Below are 7,974 nucleotides of genomic sequence, written 5' to 3' on the forward strand. Positions count from 1 at the left end.
GAAAAAAAAAAAAAAGAGCTTTCCTGATGCCCTACAATCACAGCAAATTCTCTCCAGAGCAATCCCAAGGCTGACAGTCGGCATTCCCGTGCAAGGCACAGCCAGGCGAACAGAAGAGACCTGATCCAGGTGACCCTGAACGATGCCGGCACAACGCACAGAGCCACGTCGTTCTCGGGGAAATACCAGGGCATTTCTTACAGGTTGACTGCCTTCAACTTTCTGAGAAGGAAAAACAGCTGATGTCATGTTGCTGCGAGTTTACAGAAGTTATTTAAAGACGGCGTTTCTAAGCGTAAGGTTTTCCTAGGTTGGGTGTCCGCCACACCTTCCCTGGAGGCTCCCGCACCATTCCCAGGATGGGCACGGCCAGGCCCTACATCCCATGGACAAACAAACGTGCTGGATAGGGGGTCAAGACAATCTTTGCTTGGGATCAAGCTGCAGAGGCAGGAACTATGCCCGGAGCCAACCCGGTCCCTACGCACCGCACTTTGGGTGTGGGTCTGCAGTCACCCCGGCTTCCATCGCGTGAGCTCACAGCAAGGCTTCTTCGGCTTTACGGGAGTGACACAGGAAAGAGTTTCACTTACAAAACAAAGGTCATGTTGAAAATAAAGAAGAGACTACTTGAATCCTTGCAACGATCCCATTCGATGTCTAAGAACGCTGTCAGTACGAGGTGCTGCCTAACTCACGTCAGCGAAGCGTGCGCTGCCTTGAAGCCAACCCAGCTTCCCTAAAAGCCCATGGATTCAGTAGGAACAACAGTGACAGACTCTGGTAATAACCCACAGGCTTCTTTGACAAAGCAGTGCTCAAAACATTAACAATAAAGGGTTCTTGGTTTGAATTGAGGGAGATAATTATTTTTCTGTCATTGTGAGCATTCGGGGATATTTAAATGAATCTACTGATGAAGACAAAGGGAGATACCAGCTCTTAGTTTACGTTATTTATCATCGGAAACTGTAAGAATGAGGGGTGGCAGGTTTGACTACAAAGGAAGTGAGGGTTACATTTGTGTGTTTTCCCCAGAGAAATAACCCAGGAGCGTGCGGGCAAACAGAGGAGAGATGCGTGATCCCCCTTCATAAGACACTGCGATGATTTTTCTAGCTACAATTCTTCCCGGACCCAGTACTTTGTGACAGACGAGCGTACAAACGCGACATTCCCCATTTCATACTGCGTCGTTTTCCGTCGACTGACTCACAGCTGACCGTGTTTACAAGCAGGCACCACACTGGGAATCTCCTGGGGTGGATGTAGAGGATGAAGCAGCGACAACTCGGGAACGTGTTGATAAAGCAATCAAAATATCTGCTTCTGTCTTTCAACACACGCTGTACCTATTCACAGGAGACACGGATTTGTATTTGCTTCCCAGTTACACCCGCCCAGCGATTAACGCAGTTACGGTACGAACCGCAGTGCAGGGACGGGGCAGCTCCCTTAACCACCGAGGTGCTCGGCGTCTGTGCAGCCCCGCGTACCAAAACAGTCAGTGCACGGAAGGAAGGAGAATCAGCAACCTGCGTTATTAGCACTGCTCATCACATCGCCTTCCACAGCAACGACATAATGCCATCGTGCCACAACATAGCAACGATTCTGCTTTCAGCACCTTTGACTCCCAACGCTCAGTTCCCTACGGACGCCAGTACAGAAATGCCTTCAGTCCTAACATTACATTTCATAGAGATGTCCTCCACCAGAGAAATGCCGCTCGCACCACTTCCACGCACAGAAAAAGCCCCCGCTTGAGCCCCGCGCCTGCCCTGGCCCAGGGCGTGAGGCTGGCAGGCAGCGCGGGGCGAGCAGCGCACCGTGGGACATGGGGACAGCGGGGCTCCGGTGCTGCCGAGCGGTTTGGAACAGCTAGACCACTTCTGCCCAGGGCTCGGTGCTGGGGCCGGTTCTGTTTAATATCTTTATCAACGGTCTGGACAAGGGGATCGAGCGGTCTCTCAGTGAGTTTGCAGATGACATCAAACTGGGCAGGAGTGTCGATCTGCTGGAGGGCAGGAAGGCTCTGCAGAGGGATCTGGACAGGCTGGACCGATGGGCCAAGGTGAACTGGATGAGGTTCAACAAGGCCAAGTGTCAGGTTCTGGACTTGGGTCACAACAACCCCATGCAACGCTGCAGTGATAGGACGAGAGGAAGTGTCCTCAAGTCGCGGCAGGGGAGGTTTAGGGTGGATACCAGGAAACACTTCTTTACTGACAGAGCGGCCAGGCGCTGGAACAGGCTGCCCAGGGCAGTGGTGGAGTCACCGTCCCTGGAGGTGTTCAAAGAACGTGCAGAGGTGGCACCGCAGGACATGGTTTAGTGGGCATGGTGGTGTTGGGTTGACGGCTGGACTTGATGATTTTGGAGGTCTCTTCCAACCTTAAAGATTCTGTGATTCTGTGATTCTGCCTAAGCTCCCGCTGCCTTACAGGGACTGGGATTGTGTCCTGCTCCTGGTGCAATTCTAAGGAGCGGTTACACAGCAAACACCTGCCTGTGGCGTAGCTGCATTCCTGACTTCGGAAAACAAAAATAAACACCAAAAAAGCCCCACATTTTTTCCTACGCCAACCCTGACAAACAGAGGGTTAAAGGGTCTGCAGAGCTCAACAGTAGGTAAACACAAGCAACCAAACAAAAGGTGGCATGTGTGAAGCTAATAAAAAAGACAAGCTAAAGCACATATACTCATGATTTCTTACAGTAAAGAAACCCTTTTTCTCATTCATGACATAACATGAATTTAAATTATTCAGAGAAGCAACCGTCTTCTAATCTATCTTCTAATAGACAGATTGCATATTTAGGATGTAAAACAGATTGAAAGTGAAAATTATGCTAAATTGTTGGGGAATGTAAATCCTTGTTTAATTGACGCTGCATGAGCTGCCAGGAATAATGAACAAGGCTAAATTTACTGCTCTGGCAGTATTCCCCTTTCAGACACGGATCGTTCCGGCCAAAGCCCAGTTGACCTAAGGCAGGTCCATCCTTCCAGTCCGGCCAGCGCGGACCAGAGCTGGGGGAGAGGGGAGCTGGGTTTCTTCCTTCGGAAGAGCTGCGGCCATTTTGCGTACAAGGGTACTGAAAAGTCACTCCTCTGCTGTAAGGCGCTGGTTCAGGCTGGAAACTCCTTTCAGCCCGGCTGCAAACCAGCAAAACCAGATGAATCCAAGCAGGCAGGTTTACCATTCTCTGTCGCGCTTTGGTGTGTGAGCTCTCGGTGAACCCATGTGTCCTGCTCAGGAAGGAAGGCAAACCCAGACGCCGCGCAGGCGAGCGACGGAGGGCGAGCGGTGCGATGCGGCCTCGGGCGCGAGGGAACTTGGTTTTGTGGGATGCGAAGAGGCGAGTGACCTTTTTAGCCCAGCCCAAAGGTACGGCTCACTCGGTTTCCTGTCTCTTACAGCTGCGCGGGGGACAGAGCAGAAGCAAGTATAAACTTGTATCTCCCAATTTCATTCTGACACCCTCCTCCCAACGCTTTTCCTGTGAGAAGTTCAGGTATCCAGAATAGTACTGTTGATTTAAGAAATGAGAAACAAATTACTGAAAGGGCACTGGATCCAGGCAGTCTAACCCAACGCCTGCTGCTGTAACAGCTGGTAAAAACAGCTGCCCCTACCAAAACCTGCCCCTACCAAAACCTTCAGCTCTGTCAGTGCCATCAGTGCGTTCCTAAATCCGAAGGCAAACCAGGCTTCCAGCGGGACACGAGCATGGCGACGCTGATGGCTCAGCCGCAGCATCTGGGAAAAAAACCTCGGCTCCAGCAGCGACTCGGAGGAGAAAACCAAGCTGCCACTCACGGCAGCAGCACCCAACCCGTGCGTTAGATCACGGACTCGTTTTGTCTTCCACACCAGGAAAAGATTGCACCAAAGCTGGAGTAATGCAGGCGCCAGCCCTGTCCCATGCACAACCTCAGCTTCTTCTTTCCCTGCCACCTAAGCAAGGAGAAATCAAAAGAGCATGAGCCATAAAAGCCAGTGGAGTGGCAGTTGATGAATAATTGCATTCACGTTAATTACCACGGTGTTTGCCTGCAGGAGAAAGAGCTGCGCGGTTTTCTTAGTGCTGTTTTGCCACCAGAAACAGTGCAAAGCTGGTGTTTGGGTGCTGCATGCAACTGTTCTTCAAAGCACAGTGAAGAAAAGAAGCACTCCTAGCAAAGACTGTGCTGCACAAGGTAAGAAAATTTATATTTTGATCCACGGCCGGAGAAGAAAAGGCTGCAGCCATAAAGCTAGTTGGCCAAGCATCTAGGGAGCAACCATAACACAGCAAGAGTTTTACATTATTTTAGTACTCCGTTTGAGAAATGTTTTAAAATCCAGAACAAACCTTACTCGTCTCTTACTCAGAGAGAAAATTTGGTTTTGTGGTTAAGATGAAACTGGAAATTCAAGACACATGTTAATTCCTAGTCTGCATGACACGGGAGTAATTTGAGTCTCTGTGTCCCAGTTCCTCACTTACAAAATAAAGCTGAAAATATCACCTTTTTTTTTAAAGGCACTGCCTTTTAAATTATCAGCTCACCAAGCAGGTGTTACATCTTCCCTTCTGTTAGGTACAGCACTTAGATTGAAGATGCTATAGTCTCAGATGGGCAAGCCTATACTAAAAACTTTAACTTTATATGGTAAGATTTTAATTTTAACCTAATTCTGTGTCTTGTCGTGCCTCACTTGGCGTGTACTGGCTTAAAGGCACAATGCTATTATTGTCTTTCCTATGTTTCACACACCGTAATAACACTTGGAAGAAACACCGAAAACACCAGCAGTGAAAGAGGACGAGAGCTGAAACGCGATCGCAGACCTCGCACCGACAGCAGCAACAGCTTCAGCTCACCGCGCCGAGCCGTGATCTGCAGAGCTGAGCCTTCTACTTCAGCGTGCGCCATCAGCAACCGCCGCCGCACCTCCTCCCGCGGCATCCTGCCGCGGTGTACTCGCCCGCTTCTCGGCCCCGGCGCGGAGCGTCCCCCCGGCTCCAGCACAGCCCCCTCCTCGCCCACCGAGCCGGTGGGGAGCCTGCAAATTGCCCCTGCCCCGCACAAACCGGCCGGGTCCCTTCCCCTCCTGGGCCCGGTTGCCCCCCAAGGCCGGTTCCCCTCTGGGCCTGGTTGCCCCCAGGGCACGCTGTGCCGCACCCCACGCTCTTCTTCAGGCACGCTTTCCTTCTTCAGGCAAAAGAAGGCAAAACCTGTGCCGCCACAGCCCAGCACCTTCCCGTCGCTCCAGGCTGGCCTTGGGTTGCCCCCGCAGGAACGCCTGGCCCCTCTCCAGCGGGTTTCGGTGGCCAACCTTGGCTTTAATGGGGTTGCCTAGGGCATCCTACACCATTCAACGGCGGGGTCTTTGCTTCTCTCCAAACCAGTCACTACTGGCGGGCTGAGTTTGAGCGAGCCGCTTGAAGCACATGCAACGGTTCCCATTCCCGCCGGGATTAACAGAAAGACCGCAAGCGCTTCCGCAGCGACTGCGATAGCCGAGTGCCCCCCTAGCCTGCCACCTCCAGCTGTTAAATCCCCCACCAGCGACGTCGAGGGACACTCCTGCTTCTACCTTCAAATTAACGTGCCCCGAACTGGATCTACAAACCCAGACTTCATATGTATGCAAAACAGGCTAATCAGTTAATTTCTAAGAGGAACCGCACGGCCGGCAGCGCACGGCAGATAATCATTTAGGCAAACACTGCGATGATAAAGGACAATTGCACAGCACATCCCAAATAGATTGCGGTGCAATCTGTCTCCATACAGCCCCACGAGTCACGCTGAGTTGGAAAATACTCTATAAGTGCCAGTAATGGCAGGCAATCGTTTTAATTAGATACGGCCTAATTAAAAAAGAATAGAGGCTTTTATAGTTCATGCCTCCCCAGCGTGCACTAGGGATCCCCACTGTTTGGCAACCAGGACCAGGAAAAATGTTTGTATTATGTAATAAACGTAATGTCGTCGGCAGAGCTTCGGCGCAGGATTTAACGCGCGCGCTCCGGCTCACCAGCCCGAACGCTGACTGGTCAGCGCGCAGCCGAGGCGGAGGAAGGTCACAGGCACCTCACATCTCTCGATGAGATCTCCAAATGTCTCAAAACGATAAAGTACGCAGAAGGAAGAGGCCAAACCTCCCGGGGGAGGCGATGAAGCTGCGCACGGGTGTTGGGCAGGTTCATTCAGATACAGTAAAAACAGGCCCGAAGCTGCAAAGCGACACCTTGGGTTGATCGGCTTCTCCGCAGGCGTCGGAGATGAGGGGAGAGAAGAAATGATGCCAGTGCTCCCCTGCCTGCCACAGCCCACCCTTCCCAGTGGGGACTGGGCATTCCCGGCTGCTGAGAGCTGGCGAGCGCTGCCATACCGGCCCTCGGCCCTCGCCCAGCTGGGAACGGACATGAAAAGCAGAAATCCAGCGCTCCCATGGCCCGGCCCGCCGGCGGCGCGGGTCCCTCTCTCATTTTCACATGCCGTTGTGTAATGCTTCCACTCAGCTGGGGGAGGAAGCAAAAATACCACAAGAAAAAGCACTTCCTGCAGTATTTCTGAGCTAGTAAAACCCAGGAAATGATGGAAATTAGTGATGCACGGGCTAGCGGGTTTCTTGAGGTAATTTTGCATTTCTGTTATTTCCTGTGCTTTTCACAGGAATGTTTGAAGTCATAAAAAAGTTAAGCCCACGTATACGATCATGATAGCATTAAAGTAGTAAAAGCTTCTCTTCTCCCTACACGTATTTAAAACAACGGAGCGCAATAACCTCCAGCGAGCGATGGCCAGGCATCGTGCTCGGCACACCACCTCAGCCTGCGATCGCCCGCGTCCCAGCGATGCCACAGACCAAAGCGTGACCGCTATTCCTGCTCGGGGGGCCCCAGCGATCCTGCCCATCGAGACGAAGGTCCGCAGTGTCTCCCTGAGAGCAGGGTGCTTTGGTCCAACGGAGGGACCTCGGTGGGTTCACACCACCCTTGCATCACCTCGCACGCGAGGGGGCTGGCGGCTGCGGTTGGGGCTGGGCTCAGCCGGGGCTGCCTGGCTCTGGCGTCGGTGTTTCTGCCACGAGCGAGTGCTGCTTTCAGCTGTCCTGTATTGATTTGCCTCCCCCAAGGTCACCTTAGGAGATGATTTACATGAAGAAAATCAATTTTTTTAGAAGTCAGTGCTGGGAGCAACGCTTGATTTCTAAATGCAGAGCGCAACTGGGCATGCGTCTGAGTTCAAAGAGCTAGCCAGTTCTTATCAAAGACAGCAGGAAATCTTCTGCCTGCTCCAGAGCTTTACACTGGAAACACGCACAATAAAATCTCTATTGCCATCTCCCTAGCATAACTCCAAAAGACTTAAAAGCCAAAGTCTGCTTTCTTATCCTTTCGGCTTATTCCAGCCCCACCTGAAGCTGCTAGCTTTGCCTTGGAAAGGAAAAACGGGTTTTGAAACGGAGATCTTTCCAAGTATGTCGCCCCAGTTTCATCATTTCCTTCCCTAGTGAAACACACACATTCACCTACTTTTTAATAACAGCGAAGCAGATGATACTTAGTCATCCGTTGCTCAAGGCTCTGCACGGATGTCACGCAACGTGCCCGGTAACTCAGCGCAATGTCGGGAATATTGCCCTGCCAGCACAGTTCAGTCTTTTTTTTTTTTTCCTAATGGGACGCTAGATGCTGTACACACCGAAATGTTCCGCATCCCTCCCTACGGAGGTCCCAAAAAGCTTTCGCCGTGCCCTTTTCAGCTCTTTGCGATCTCTCTGAGGACCCCCTCGACTGTCAGAGTCCTGGAGGCAAATCTTCGTGCCGCCCACGGCAGTGAGCTGGCTGCTGCCCCGGCTCGCAAGCGCCGACCAAAACACAAATGTTGCAGGAAAAGGCAAAACTGGAAGAGAACTCAGCGGGGCAGAGGCCCTGGCTCGCTCCGGCCTGACAGCGGCTGCGTTGGACATC

Source organism: Chlamydotis macqueenii, chromosome 8 (assembly GCF_036417535.1).
Source record: "Chlamydotis macqueenii isolate bChlMac1 chromosome 8, bChlMac1.mat, whole genome shotgun sequence".
NCBI lineage: Eukaryota > Metazoa > Chordata > Aves > Otidiformes > Otididae > Chlamydotis > Chlamydotis macqueenii.